The sequence below is a fragment of the Poecilia formosa genome, unplaced genomic scaffold (assembly GCF_000485575.1).
Source record: "Poecilia formosa unplaced genomic scaffold, Poecilia_formosa-5.1.2 Scaffold19, whole genome shotgun sequence".
NCBI classification, from domain to species: Eukaryota; Metazoa; Chordata; class Actinopteri; order Cyprinodontiformes; family Poeciliidae; genus Poecilia; species Poecilia formosa.
This window is the reverse complement of record NW_006799958.1, coordinates 2,547,163-2,563,507: the sequence shown is the minus strand read 5'-3', so window position 1 is coordinate 2,563,507 and position 16,345 is coordinate 2,547,163. Positions and strand designations below refer to the sequence as shown.

At 39.5% G+C, this 16,345-nt stretch overlaps 1 long non-coding RNA gene across 1 annotated transcript; it reads left to right on the top strand.

The window, feature by feature from the left end:
- The first annotated feature begins 1,056 nt into the window (after positions 1-1,056).
- LOC103134792 (uncharacterized) lies at positions 1,057-15,832 on the top strand. The gene is made up of 3 exons (XR_001661536.1): positions 1,057-1,852; positions 15,122-15,221; positions 15,506-15,832. It is a non-coding gene; the product is annotated as an uncharacterized LOC103134792 (long non-coding RNA).
- Positions 15,833-16,345: the final 513 nt, after the last annotated feature.

Here is a 16,345-nt window from a genome sequence, read left to right as displayed (position 1 = left end):
AACGATGTATTTCTGCTCTTGCAAAATGTCTTTTGCGTGGACAACATCCAGGCGTTCGGCACAATTTTTATTTTTTTTCCCTCTCACTTCCAAAAAGCATTGAGCACCATCTGAATCAATAAGACAGAATGTGTTACTCTCCATTAGCAATCCTGTGTATGCGCGTGCAGTAATTAGCCTCCATTACTTTGGATAGAAGCTGCACAGAGAGGAGAGCATCAAAATTTAATGAGCCTCTTGTAGCTGCAGTGAATATTTGCTGTGTTTTAAGTGCTACATCGAACCCTCCCTCTGGTTGCTCGCACACTGACAGAGAATTCAAAACGAACGAACAAGACTCGGTTGACGCAAGAGTCATTTTAGGTCAAAGGAATGCAAGACACGACCCGTGGAGACGAGCTGCTTGGCTACCGGCTGTCTGCTACGTACAGATCGCAGCTCTTCTTGGTGTAAATAACAAGAAAGCGCAACAATTTGCAAGCTTTAAAACTGGATGGCACAAACATCAGCGACACGAGATGGGGAACGGAGCCTCCGTTTGTCAAAAATCGTGAGAACCATTTAGCGCAACCTTTTTTCATTTAAGATTCAAAGATTATAATTTTGACATAGTTACAAAATAAACCAAAATATGGAGTAAAGTCTCAAGCAACAAGGTGGAAAGTCGCAATGCAATCCAACCTTCAGGCAGTTCACCTCTCTGCTGTCGAAATAACTGCTTATAATAAAATTGCACGCAATGAAAACAGACATATTTTGGTTCCCTCTGACTAATCTCTCAGGAAGTCTACAACACTTGTGACATTTTAAGAAGCCTTTGCGGTGTTTCTTTCTTTTTTCTTTTTTTAAACGTTCCCACAGAGCCATGAGGACACTTCAGACAGACACAGCGTCTGCCTCCTGGGTCACTAATGGACACGGGGAGCAGATGAGATCAATACAGGCAAAACGCACGGCTGCCTGAGACAGAGAAAGAGAGAGAGAGGAAATGGTCTAACTGGAAAACTCTAGGAAAAAAAACAAAAAAACATTGATAATAGCTACAGCTGTAAGTTTTTATGATGTGAAAGTGGTTTGTGAAAATATACATCCGGAGTCTTTGCATCCAGGCGTAAACCGGAAGGACTGGGATGTTTCCGGTTTTAATAATCCTGTTGGGGTTCTGCTGCTCTAAAATTATTCTTAAATAATCATATTTGAAACGCAGTTTGCTTTAGAAAGAACGACTTTGTTTGCAGAGCCTATTAAAAACGTGGCTCTCTGAAAAGGCGACCAGAGGCTTCCACACATAAAGATACTTTGTTAAAATCACCAGCAGTAATTACTGCATGCATCTTTGTTTTTCCATGTACGTCTTTATCCTCTTATGTTTACACAAAAACACAGCTGCTATTGCCAGGCAACATTTAGCTGATGTAAGTTGGTCTTTTCTAAAAAAAAATTTGCATTTTGATCATTTTTCTTGACGTTTCATTAGATCAGTTCAGGTCTTGCCATACTCTGTTCAACTCCCTGCATTTATAATTGTCAGAAAGTCTTGCCATAGTGTACACATTCCTCTGTGTACACTTTCGTAGATAATTTTTGCTTTCTGCTCTTTGTGCTTTTGGATTTTGTTCTGTTGGACCGGCGTTGTTGCTCTTTGCTTGAGTTTCTGTTCAGCTCTGAGTGTTAATTGCTTGTCTTCCCTCAGTCTACCTGCTTGTCTTCTCCCACAGCTGCACCCTGTTAGTAATCAACCACCTGCCTCTTGTCAGCAATCACTCACCTCACAATCTGGATTTTCACCCTTTGCTTCTGGATTCGTCTGTCACTCTGTTTGCGTCCTTGGTCTTTGTCCTGCATTATTTCTGTGAGTTCACTATTTATTTTAATTTTGTTTGTTTTTTTCTTAGAGGTCTCCATTTTCACTAAAGTCTTGCTCTGCATGTGGATCCTTTAAACTGCAAATGTGACAAACCGCAAACATTTGTCAATTCAAAAGGAATTGCAACCAGTTTAAGGAACAGCTTCCACTTTAATTCCAAATTGGATGGATATCTACTAACATGAGGACTTCAAAAAGAGACCACTGTTAAAGCTTGATAGACAAAGTCGGCCTATTCTTACTTATTTATATTTAAATGAAAGTATGTTGGCTTCATAATGCAGTTTGTTTCTCATTGAGGTCGGAGTCCTCGTGTTACTGGAAGAAGCCTTTGGATAAGAAATATCCTTTAATCTGCTTTTACTTTTACAAGATAAGGTGATCAAATGTATATAAAGATGTCAGCTGTTGATAGAATATTGCCAAAGAAGAGTTCAAAGATTTGGTTTAACAGACTCATTTCCCTGCCAACAGTTTGTTTTTAAGTTGAATTTAAAGGAATTAGTCGCCGCACAAGGCTGTTGATTAAAGTGTAGACATTTTAGCTCGGCTACTTGTTCCAACACTTTTAAATAATGTAAAGTTTTAGAAACCGCCACAAGCACTCGGAATATAAAATAAGGACTTGTGTCCACTTATGTTGTGTCGTATTTCACTGAGAGCAGCTTCCCTTTATTCTAAAACCATGAAATCTGCTTTTAAGCAAAGGTATTATAACATCACACTGCACTTTAATCAATCTGGTAAACTCTTTTTTTTCTAACTTCTACAGAACAAAAACGTTTTGCTTTATTTTGAAAAAAGAAAAAAAAAATCATCCATAAAGTTAAAAATTAAGATGAATGTCCAGATTACCTTTCTAATCGCCGTGTGAGTAAACAGAAACCTGGCTTCGGGGCGTGTTCGACTCGGCCAGGTGTGTTTTCACCGTCACACGGTTTTCCAACTTTAATCATCCCCGTACGTCACCGCTCCTCCCTGCAGCCGCCTCATCCTATGAGACCATCAGAAGAAAAAAAAACAAAAAAAAAAAACCCCAGAACAAAATCATTATTCTGAACGATGAGTTGCGCTCGCCCAGTTCGCACACGAGTTCAATTACAGCACTTAAAGCCGCTTTCAGCTCCGAAGACAAAACAAAAGCGCCAACATAAGGACCAGATCGCGGGAGCAAATTTGACCGAAATTGAATTAGAGCCGGCGCTGACGGCTGCTGCCCGGGCAGAGCGTGCTCCGGGCCTCGCTGCTCATCAGAGACGTGATGACGTTAACGTGACACACACACACACATCTCGCCGCGCGACAAACCCACGACCCCAAAATATGAAAAGCTCAACATAATTACAAGTCATTTTAAAGTTGTTGTTGGCTATTATCAGCCACGCCGAGCAGCTGCCACTTTGCTGATGGACCCAACACGCTGCTGCCATTTGTCACTGTCACACAAACCGAGCCACAGTGGGGGGAAACTCCGAGGAGAAACTGATGCAAAGCTCTCAAATCTGGGCTCAACTCACTGCTGCTTTGTGTTGACATGTCGGTGGGAAATTAATTAGGAATTAGATGAGGATGGTTTTGTGTTTTATGTTACTAATTTATAGGTAGGTGTACAAGAAGGTGCCTTTCCAGGGCTGCATGTGGTCAAATCCTGTTTTGTTTTTTTTACTCAGTAAAGTGTCTTAACTTCTCATATGTAATAATAGTATTCTACATGGTGGGCCAGAAGTTTTCATACATAGGAGAATGAAAAATGTAGATTTCTTTTAGATTCCAGATACCAAAGAAGATGCGTTTGACAAAAGAGCAAAGAATTGAATTTATACTGATGGCTGGATCGGGAAGCAGTCGGGCGGTTGATCGAAACTTTAACAGAAAACACGGAACGAGCGTCACACACACACCACACTGTGGCAAAACTTAAACTTATTTGCAAGTTTCAGAAAACTGGAAATGGTGCAGATCAACCACCAAGTGGTTCAAGATGAGCAGCGATTACAGAGTCCCACAAAAATAAAAACGGTTGTCACAATATAAAATATTTTTTTTTTTTTCTATGTATGGAAACCTGTAGTAGAGTTTCTGGTTCATTTTGTTCAAAAATTCATACCCCCGCTCCACACACAGATATGTGTTGCCACCGTGTCCCTTCGACTTTCATTTCAAACCTAGAGCGAAACGATTTTATTGAAATCCAAAAGGAGAGGAAATGAATAGACGAGCCTGGGAAAAAATGTCAGGCAACGCTGAGGCTCGTTTCTCTGGGACGTCTGGATTCTGAGACGCTGCCTGAGGAGAGGAAGCTTTTAAATAGACCTAAAACATTACGAGCAAAACATTTCTGAAGTTTAATCTTCCCAGAAGATGGCTATGTAGAGTTTAAATAAGGACAACCCTCCTTTAAATACTTCTTTGTGGTGAATCTTTGTCTTATTTAGTAAAATCACTGTGATTCTAAATTTATTTGAAATAAAGAAGAGTGATTTAGTGAACGTAACGTTTTGGAGGTTGACTGTGGCTCAGATCAATGTGTGTCTCATAGTGTTTCAGTTTGTTTTAAAATAGTATTTTCAAAAGGAGTGGAGAGAAATATTGACATATGTTCAAAGTGAATTTGTGATTTACATATTATCTGAAAAAGAGAATAACTCTTAATATATCTCCTGCTGATGTATCTCAGGTTTCCCAGAGGCCTTCAGTGGCCTTGGATGAGCAGGATGAGTTTTGTCAGCTGTCAAACGTATGAGATGTTTCCACTTGAGCCATGGTCAGTGGGAAAATCTACCGCGGTACGACGACGGGGCAAAACCACCGATACCTTTATAGTAAATTGTCAGATTTTATTCTCTGAAAAGTTGATAAAAAATTACAAGATGGTCTTTGCCTCAGTAAGTATTTTTCTAAAGTATTTCCACGCGGCCGATGGGGAAACGGGACGAAGCACCAGCCACTTTCTGCAGTAACCAAATCCTCAGTGTTATAATAGTTGAAATCATTTCCATTGCTATTGCTGTTTTGGTTGTTCTTGATAATTATATCCAATTATAAGTTGTTTCCTTTAATACATCAACTTGTTAATACACAAATTGTGACGTTTTTGTTTTAGTCTACAGGTCCAGGATTTACGAGCCAATGCAAAACGAGCTCTTCGTGCTGCACTGAAAATTGTTTGCAATTTGTTACATTTTCATTGAACATCAAAACAAAAGGCCCATTAGAACAAAAGTATATTTCTCTCAGGGACTGAGCCAATATAAAATCACATTTAGCCAGTAATGCTAATCCAAATCTGGGTGATTATTTACAACATCTCTAGTAATGAGCAATTGTTTTCTTTTAAACCTTCTCCCCTAAATGCCCCTCTTGAGAAATTCTTTGCTCGTTTTTTTAATTAAAAGCTTACAATTTATTGTGAAACCTTTATTTTTCTTTGACAGAAGGGGAGAGTCAACAGGAAGCAATCACTGAAGAAGTCTACCTTGCAGTAACTTTCGATTTATATCCAAAGGAAATACATATTTTGCATATGATAACATGAGGAATTTCCCCAAATTTTAATTTAACGCACATTTTATAGAAATTGGGTTAGGAAATAAGTTAACTACAATTATTTTTTGTCACAGATTCCTGTTCATTGAGCATTGGAACAGCCTGCTTTTGTGGACAAACTCTCCACGTAGTAATGGAGCCTGCAGGAACGTAGCTAGCGTTAGCAGGTAACAGATCATGTCTAAACCAGTAAAGTATATCAATGGATAAATCAGATGACCTCTAAAATCTGACATGGCTCCATTTTTGTTTAAATTTGGTGAACAACGAACTCGCACTGGTCTTCTTCAGAGATTTGGTGTCATTTCCTTCAGTAGCTCTTAAATACAGCACCACCACAGACGAGGGAGGAAACGGGTTGTTCAAATCGTTTGGCTGTTTTGACAAAGTGCAACATGAATGCAAACTGTAGCAGCTAAAAAATATAACGGATGTTACATTTCTGGTCCCCAATCAAACCAGGTCTATCTGACTATCAGATGTGAAAACAACCCAAGTTATACCATAAAGAAACCAGTTTTTGATTTACACAATCATTGTTTTATATCAACAAAATATTTGTAATTGGCATTATTTTTTCAATATTTAAAGGGTTTTTTTGTATTTGTTTTTTTTTTACAACTAAATCCTTTATCATAATTGATTTGTAAAATCAAGAAAAATCATACACCGTTTGAAAGAAAAAAAAAACTTGATGCAAACTGCAAGTACCACATGATGTGCCATTAAATCAACTGTGAGTTTTCATTCAAGCATATAAGATATAAATAAAACCAACATTTGCTATTCATACACCTGCCATCAGCACTAAATGCTGCAGAGCTTTTCAGTATTTCCAGTTCTTCCTTTGTGTCTTTCCGCTCTCTCTTTAATTTGCTGACCCCTTCCAACAAAAAATTCACTTATTTTTGTCGAGAGCTTTCTTCTGGAGGTCTTTTTGGCCCAGGAGATCCCGACTCTTCTGCGAAGCTTCACAAGAAGCTTTATACATATCCTCTCCTCTAACAGCAGGATCAGTGCAAAGGTACTGCAAGTAAAAAGCAAATTTCACTATTACACATAAACAAAAATGACGATTAACTACAAAAGACATGTTTGTATTTTCTATTTACATCCATTGCAAATGAGCTCTTCACAAAAAACCTATGCTACACAATACAATTTTAATAATAACAAAGACTTAAAAGAATATATAAACCATTTAGGAATATGATTTATTCATCTACAACAACTTAAACATTTTACTACTTATATCTGTTTTTATACTTCTGCTTCCTGAAAAAAAAACTTACTGTTTTATGCTTCTAGCTAGACAGAAATAATATATTAAATATCTGTTTATATTCTCTTAATTGTGTTTGTGATATTTAGAGAATTTAAAACAGAGATTTTTGCACCGATTGTGCTCTTATAAATATCTTGAAGAAAATTTGTAAATGTACAACTTAAATATACAACTTAAATAATTTAATTTTACAAAAAAATGGACATCTCCTAAAGTCACTTTTACCTGCAAAACATTTACAGCACATAACCAACATAAACTACCATCTTTTACCGCTCTAACCTTGGTGACTCAAACGTCAGAAACTTGCCCACAGCATACCAGGTCCTCTACCATACTTTCCCCCACACCAGGCATGAGTTGCTTTCTCACCAATTCACCCTCGTTGCACCTGACACCCCCTATGGAGTGTTTGCTGCCGAAAGCTCAATCTTTGTCTCATTTGACCTGGTTTTTCAGGAAGGCTTAACAAACGCTTCAGATTTCCACTCTTTGCTGCAGATGTTTTTTAATGGGCTTTGGAAATGTTGTTTAACCCTTCAGCTGTTTGCTGTGCCTGGTGTCAAGACAGATAAATGTGTGTCCACCTGCGGTCAGATGACATTGGCCTCCATGTTGTTCTGCTCATACCCCAGGAAAACAAAAGGCTAAGGATTATTAATTAGAAAATCCTGGAGACTAATTAGCTTAATGACCATTTAAAGTGTAAATTAGGCACCAAAACACTTCCTCTGATCATTTTGTTCAAAACTATCATTTGGGATGAGCTCAAAAAGAAGTTTTTTTTTTTTTTTTTCTCTTTTTCTAAAATGAAGTGCTGTCAATCAGAATATTTAAGTGTTTTTATTTCATCTTTTTTTGCAGGTTGTCATTCAGATGAGTTCTGGGTTGAGATATTTTCAAACAAGTGCTTTCCAAAAGGACACATACTTTTAACCTGTAGCTCGAAATAATCAGACGCTTCAAAAAGAAGCTAAGAACGTTACAAATTAAACATTTATGTTGGCGTTTCCCCGTCCAGATATCAGCACCACGTGCGTTTGGCTTTGCGTCTCGTATTGACTAAACGGTTTTGCGGGGAGCTGCCGTGATCGGATCTGATTTGACTGACACTGGGACATTTGCATTCCCACATTCGCCTCCTCCGGGAAACGTTGAGAAGATTTCAAGGCGTCGGTGTATGTGAGAAGCAGCCGAGCCACATTCAAGGTTGCAACGTTGTCACATTTCATTCACAGAGAACCTGTCGTCTCCCTGCTGCACCCGCAGCCTGAACCCACCGTCACTGCAGACCGCCAAACGCCTCGGATGAGATTTAAAAGGGTTGTTTTTCCTCCCCAAATCGTTCTAAATAACCGAAGCTATTTGACAGAGAATCTCAACTTCAATGTGTCATTTTTAAGAATCTAATACTGTGTAGGATAAATATCCTGTTATGCAGAACCTATTATGACTCGTTATAAAAACTAGTGTGCAACCTATTGAACCGAGATTTTTACATAAATAGACATCCTTTTGTTTTCGCTCTGACATGAAATTATTTTAAATTTTTCTGGATTTAGGTAAATTTGGATGGTTAATTTACTTTTTTTCCCAATTGTCTTTTTTTTAAAAATTATTTTTAATTCATAGGTTTTTATATAGTAAAATAACTATTTTATCAGTGTCTCCAGCTCCAGTTCTCAAGCCTTACTGTTCTGTACATTTTAGATTCAACCCAAAATAAAAAACACTAAAGTCTCGTTACCAGCCCTCTATGGCATATAATAAGAGATAATTCAGTCATTTGATTCACAGCTTTTTAAGTTAATTTTCAGTTTAACGGACTCGCGCAGTCCTACTGCCTCCTCATGTGACAACGTAGGGAAAAAAAGTCCACCAAGATATGAGAGAGCTGTAGATGTCAGTAACTCTAGTTCATCCTTGCGGCAGTGCTACATTTACCCCTCCATCAATTATATGCAGATGACTGCATGATAACTTTGATAAAAGCCACAAAACAGGGTTTCCCTCAGTGTATTTTAAGCCTGGCAGGCCACCAGGCTTTACTTGAGCCCCAACCAGGCTGAGCATTGCTTATTTATTAAAATGTTTGCATTTCTTAAGGCTTTATTGTTGGTGTTCAGGTATTAATCTTCCAATCTTTTAATAACACATGATTATCGAGTGATATTTTAAAATTTCCTGTCAACTTTAAAACAAATTTAACTCAAAAACACGACGGGGTCGCTGGACGAATGACTGCCCTGGCACTCAACCACTGGACTTAGCAGAGTTTCTGGGGGAAACCTTGCTGCAAAAGCAGAATCCACAGAGAATCCAGTTTGCAAACGGACTGAAAATCCTTATGCAGAAAAATCTGTTGTTAACATCAGAACATGTTTTATGTCCTGTCATTGCTTGAGGTTCAAATCTGATGGAGTTTGTATTTCCTCAAATGTTTTTTTTAGGATTTGTTGTTTTTAAAGGCATTTCATTTGTGGACTCTGAGACACCTCAGTTTTTCTACCACGCCAACCTTTTCCCATACCTGCTATTTCCTTTACGGTTTATTCAGCTTTATCATCCGATCCTGAGTTGGTGGGGGTAGAAGGCGGGGATCAAGCTGTGATTAAAACACAACTCATAAATTGTGTCTGTTTATCAGTAATGCCATATTTCCTAACTTGCCGCACAGATCGATCACTCGTACGTTTGTCGTAAATCGTTTGTCGCAGACGCCTTTGTAATCTCGGGGTCTCTCGAGGCTCATCCGGCTGCAGGGAGGCTTCAAGGTGTGAAAACAACTTTTTCCGAGGCATCACAATACTTCTCCAGGTCTCCCGTGGGCCCCTCGCTCATCTCTGCGCTCGGCGTCATGACAGCACATTTGAATCACGACACGGGTAAACACCAACCTCCGCCGCTGATCTCTGCAGATACACGTACAAAAAAAATAATTCCCATGGAAAAGAGCTGCAGGCGTTTTTATGGATGGTGCGTCGCACAATCCGGTCCAAAGATGCACAAACGCCCACAGAAGAGTTTTAGCTTGCAATCTTTACAAGTTTGTTTCCAATCTGGAAATTCTGCTTGAGTCTTTTTTTTTTTTTTTTTTCCGAAATGGTTGTCAAGTCTGTGGGAGTAAAAAAACAAACAAAAAAAAAGACGGACTGCACAAACATGCGTCACTTTTTTTAGTTTCTCACACCATGAATAAATAAAACTCCCTGAACGAGGTGATCTCCATCATTTTGGGCTTTCTGCAGACCTTCAGTAAAAGTGTGTGTGTGTGCGTGTGTTATTGAGGGATACACTCACCTTCACCCATTTCCTTGACCCACTTTCAGTGCCATCTCTACTCCACCTCCTTATAGCAAAGGCAAAAAAAAAATCCCATTTAAATCCTCCCCCCTCTAACATTTCTGACCTCTCTCTCTTACACACATGCATAAACACACTCACACACACACACACACACACACACACTGCATGTTGTCCTCTTTCTGGCTGGCTTCACCACAGAATTTGGACAGAAGAGTTGAATTATTCAGTAAGACCCCCTCCTCCAAAACACACACACGCTCATGCACACACAGCTATCCATCCATCTTTAGGACTCATATAGATTAAAATCGAGGGGGAACTCCCGATTTATTCAAGTAAATTGAGGCTTTTGTCTTTGCCTACTTCATTTAATCGTTATTTATATTTTTATATTTTACATGCATGTGTATACCCCTCTTTTGAACATTACATAAGCTTTGCGTCTACAAGGCAGGATTTCTAATCTCTTCTTGCAACAATAAAGCAGTCAGATCGTTATATTTTCTACACATAATTGAGCCGTGATTAGCGGAGTAGAACAGACACTTGAAGGGCCTCTAATTACTCTAAATCATAAATTACACTAAAATAACATTTACATCTCACCACTGAGTCATTCAGAAACTAATGCCCCTGACACAGTGTTGTTGCATATCTGAGTTGCATTTCTGCAGCATAAAAAGATGTTATGCAAACGGCGCTACTGCTGCTGCGTCGCTTTTCTATTCGTTTGGAACTGAACCACATGCACTTTAGATTTTTGTTGAATGAGGCGGCACTGAATTTTTTTTTTTTTTTTTTTTTCTGGCACAACTTGGACACACCACCACTGTTTATTTGCATTGCATAAAAAGGCACACAAGCTTTTATTTTCAGTTTTAGTTCAGTTGGGCTTGAAGTTTTTACTTTTTGAGCCATGTTCTGAAAAAAACTAAAGTTGAAGTTCTTGGATGTAACGCTGACCGTTGCATTGGGAGGACATTGGGGAAGCTTGCAACCCCGACCCCATCCCGACTGTGAAGCACGGTGGCAGCAGTGTCATGCTGCGCAGGAGTTTTGCTTTCACAAGGAACGACTTGGATATGTTGAAGCAACACGGGTCTCTGAAATGGATAGCAACTCCGTTAGCTTACTACCCAACGGTTTAAAGGTGGTATCAAGCTGCCTTTGTCCCGCCCCAACTCTGGGTGGTGAGAGGCCCGTATCACCGGTTCCTTTACCCTTTCATGCATAGTGGTCACTACAGCTGTCTAAAAGCCATTTCCTTGTGTTTCTTGTGGATTTTTATGTTATAAATGCACACAGACCACTGAAGTGGACACTAATGCATCATAAAATACACCATCAACTACTGGCCATCAGCTGCAAATGCAAGAAATTATTTTTGTTAAATAAAATATGGCTGACAGACAAAACAGCATGCCGAACGACCTGGCCCCTCCTTCTGCTGTGGACGACTCTTGCAGGTAAAAAAAAATATTGTGATATCAGAAGATAACCCCTAAAGAACAATATTGCTGATGTATCTTTCAAATAACAACTTTGTATTAGAAGAAAATTACAATTGATCACCTAAGAAATATATATATTAAAAAAAATATATATTTTTTTCCTACCTTTTTTATGCCTTAAGAAAATTTTTTAAAAATGGGGAAAAAAATCCTGACACAAAGGGATCATAATTCATGCATGAAAGGGTTAAAGTGGTAAGCCGAATCAGTGATGACGAAGGGTTTGTAAATGGACTGAACTTATATTTTTTGTGTATAAAGTCGGCTGCAGGATTTAAAATTCTAAACACGATTGACAAAAATGTGATGCTGAACTAATAAACACATTTTGGTAACACCACCTGAAGCAAACCGGGACAGTTTGGCCTGATTTAATGTCACTGAGACAAAAACAAATTCTAATTTTAGTTTTTATTACATCTTTGGTTTCAACTGCGCCTGTGATGTTGTCCTGTTTATGTTCGCCTGCATGTGAAAATAAATGTATTTACATGCAAATAAGCTGTAATCTAATCATACAGGTGTGATTTCTAATGGCAGGAGTCAGTAATAATCTGTAGGCTTCTCTGTTTACATCTGATGCATCTCAATAGCAGGTCTGACTGGTGAGCAGGTGATGGAATATTAATGAGAATCATTGGTTGTCAAAGGGCTTGGATGTGAATTGATGGATTTTAAAACATCCTGCTGAAGATGATTGTTTTATTTAATGAAAGAACACATCAAAATACCACAAAAATATTAAATATTGAAGGGGGAAAGTGTTCGTCTTGGGTAAACCGACATATGTAAACATTTATAATTCTGACTTTTCGAATGTTACGTGATGACAAAAGAGTAACATGGTCTAAAGACACGCAATCAGCTAAATCTATACCATATACAATATTTTTATTTTTCCCCTGCCTTTGTCTCCTGACGTTATTTTTCCTCTTTCGACAGTAAATCCCCCTCTGCATTGTTATTTTGGTGTGTTTTCTCTCCGTAGGCCAGGCTTATCAAACCCACCCTAAAGTATTTATGCCAAAATCCCAGTGTGCTTTCCACACGAGGCCCAGCAGGTGGCCGCACACAGACACACACACATTTCAATGGAAAAGTCCTGAGGGACAACAGCAGAGAAAGTGTATTTATTAAAAAAAGAAAAGAATAAGTGTCCTTGATTCATATGGAATCAAAGGGCTTCTTTTCTTTAGGTGACTTTCTTCAAACCTGCTGTTCCTTCAGCATCCACCCATTTTCACCTCGTGGCATCACATCAATAGAAACGCAGACATGCTGGATAGATTAATTTTTCTGCTGCTCATGCGTTCTCCTTCACTGATGAATGTTCAGCTTATAACACAAATGTAATTTCATTCCCCATCGCTGTGCAACTGGAAGTTTGTCTTTTTTAATCTTTAAATACTTGACACTGAGCCTAAACCAGGAGGAACGTTTCTGTTGCTGCAGGTTTTTTACGTGTTGCTTTTGGAAAAGTAGGTTCTAGACGGGCAAACAAATAAACTTATATTAAAATGCGACGGGCAAAAGATTAAAGTGATACATGAGACTGAAGCCTGTTAAACAGATGACTGAAACTCAAACGCTTTGAGAAACTTTGAGGATTTAAGGTCTTTCTTTTTTCCTTTTTTATATTGGAATATCCAAACCAAACACCATCTAGTACTGTAATGTCCTTAAGAATCCTCTAAAAGAAGCAATGAGATGACACTGTTATGCCTATATATTTAAAATTTTCTATAAAAATGTTGCTGATGAACATTATCTTCTTGTTTTTTAAGCAGAGATGCTTACTGTGTAGGACGAGGACAGGAGTCGGTGTAAAGCATCTGCGGCAGCAGAACGCAAACTAAAACGTCTGCTGAGGGGATGCAGCGTTTCAAACAAATCATTCAGACGTCGGTCTGCAGACTGTAGATGCCAGATGGTGCACCAAGATGCATTTTCTCTTTTATTTTGATACCTTGCTGTGTCACTTGTCAGTTCCAAAAGCAGAAAAACAATTATGCAGGCGAGTCTGAGTAGCTTTGCAAGCTAAACCCCAGGAACACATTGGCGCTAGTCAATCTAGATTTAAACCTCCTTGTCCACACTATCGTGTGTTTGACTGCAAAGCCTGTGTGATGAAGATTTTTGTCATCTTTACCCGGCCGCCGGGCTAAACTAGGGTGTGATTATCGTCTGTGTTGCTATGAGTGCCGGCCGGGGCAATAATGATGTTGGGGAGCAGCAGGTGAAGAAAACACCCGTTTAGATGGATGGTGTTCGAACTCTTTCCGTTTCGGCCGTCAGGATCACGGATGTCCTCAGAAGATCGGTTGTGGCAGAACATACCGATAAAACCACCCATTAACAAACCGTTAAAATATGAATAAATATTTAATAAGCACTGCTTAAAGTTAAATAGTACCGAACAGCTTTTCACATTGTTGTAATTTGGCTGCATACAGATAAAAACTGCTACATTTAATTATTTAAGCATATAACTGTTGCCTTGTGTGGAGTTTAGAAGGCCACATAAAAAGTTACGGTGGGCCGTATTCGGCCCCCTGGCCTGCAGTTTGATGCATGTGGTTAAGATGCATGAGCAGAAAAAGTGACGACGAAAGCTTCTCCGTTCTGATTGGATGCCTTTACATGACGGTAAAATTCTCTGCTTTGTGTGTGACAATTTCTAAAATTAAAAATCAGATTTGCCTGCTTTTGTTGTCGCAAATTCATCTTTCAGGAACTTCCTCGAATGTTTAATTTCCACAGTTGACTGATGTATATTCTAGTTAATGTTTTGTGACTAAAAAAAAAAAACCCAACCAGTTCTGCTAGCGAGGTTGTGACGAACTCTGTGTTGAAGAGAGCAGCAGATGGCGGTTTTATGTCCTGATAGCATCTCCCCCAGAGCGCTCAGATTTGGAGACAAAATCCAAAGGACCTGTGGCATATTTTCAGACGGAGATAAACAAAACTGCAGGCTAACTACCTGTAGTATTCATTCAAATGAATGGCAGATGGTGAAGGGCAGATAGTGGAGCAGCTGAGAGGAGAGATTAGAAAAGTCCAGGTGGAGTTATTTAGGAATTAAACGCTTCAGTGTGGGAGACTGCCTGAAAGCACGAGAGCGTTGAAATGGCGTAAGACGAAAAACGACTTGACGGCAAGCAGCTTTTATCCTAAGCAGGCTGGTTTTACTTTAGCTTTTAGTTAGTTGTACAGAACATTTATTCCAAGTGAAAAATTAGACTTTTGTTACACCATTTTATGGTCCAGCGTGTTCAGGAGAGCATTTCTACTACAGGGTTTCCCACTGGTATTTAGAGAAAAAAAACGGACTTTTCCATGACTCTCCATGGCCTTCAATATAATTTTCCATGACCCATGTACAAAATGTTCATAAAGAAAAAAGTGCATGACTGAAAAGTCATGCACTTTTATTTTCTCATCTGCACCTGCTCGTTTGTTGTCTTGCCGTATTTCTTATAACAAACAGAACAGAAAGTCAGAATAGGGAAAACAGTCGTCTTTATAATCTTTTCAGAACCCCGTCTTCTCCCCCTCACCTTTTACCAAGTGGAGATACACAGATTAACCTGGCATTGTTCTCCACAGGATGCGACGTCGGCGCCGTAAATCAAGAAGACGAGCTCGAATTGGAAAAGTGAGCAAATGAAGCCTTACTGGACTCTTCAGAAGAGGATGCAGACAGGAGGTGGGTGGGCGGAAAGCGGTTTGGAAGATTTCAGACGGCACCGAGAGTTTCTGTGGGGCAACTCGGCATGTGCATCAACATTGTGCGAGTCCGTGCAGGAAGCTGGTGGCTGTTTGGTGGAAGAGCGTGCGCGCTCAGCACGTGTGTGGGAGGACACAGAATGTGCGAGAACATTTCTGGATCGAGCTCGGAGAAAAGCAGCAAATAAGAAATACTAAGCTGTAAATAAAAACACGTCGAGAGGCTTCAGCCGTTCATCACTACTTGTTTTTTTTCTCTTTTAGTTTGTATCTCTCCCCACCACATGACCTTCGCTGAGGAGTGATCCAGAAGTCTTGCAGCAGCATGATGTCATCTCTGAATAAAACATGCTGGAGAGGAGCAGCGGTTCTCCGTTGGGTGCGTGTTGTGCTGTCCAGATTAGTCTCGATGTCCGCAGTATCGTGGAGCGCAACGCGAAGCTCGACGTCAGCCGCTTAGGGCCACGGGGCCACTATCCCCTCGGTGGAGCTGGGTTTTTTTAGTAATGACTTCTATGTCATTATAACAAAAACTCACAATTTCGTTATTAAGTTGTGATTTGTTTTTACAATAATATATATTTGATGTATGCAGAAATCATTTTTATAGACAAAAAGAAATCACCGTTGTAATAATTGCCCAAGTCCTGCAGATTTCAGGGTCCTCCGACAGGATCCTTTAACTACTTTCTGCAAAATAGTTGATGGTTTCTTGTGGATGAACAAGAAATCAAAATGTTCAGTCTCATTCTTAATAGCATGTTTTTGACCCTGTGACCTATCCTGAGCTACTGTCATCCCACTAAACACTGTAGAGAAGCTTAAAGAAGTCACAACAAACGTCCTGGGTGTGACCTCATCAGAAGATCGGATTACACGCCACCGGCCCTGATTGGCTGGGGATTAGTCTGTCAGTGCCTGGGGGCGGCACACAGATATAGGGCTGGCAGAAAATTCAAAAACTCACACCCTCTTCCTCGCTGCGAATGAGCAAGGAGGATGGCTACTCAGAGAACCCGGGTTACAAAAGTGAACTGAAGTTATTTTTCATAACATTCGTTTTTGTGTCTCTCACGGGAAAATCCTGACTCCAGACCCAAGACC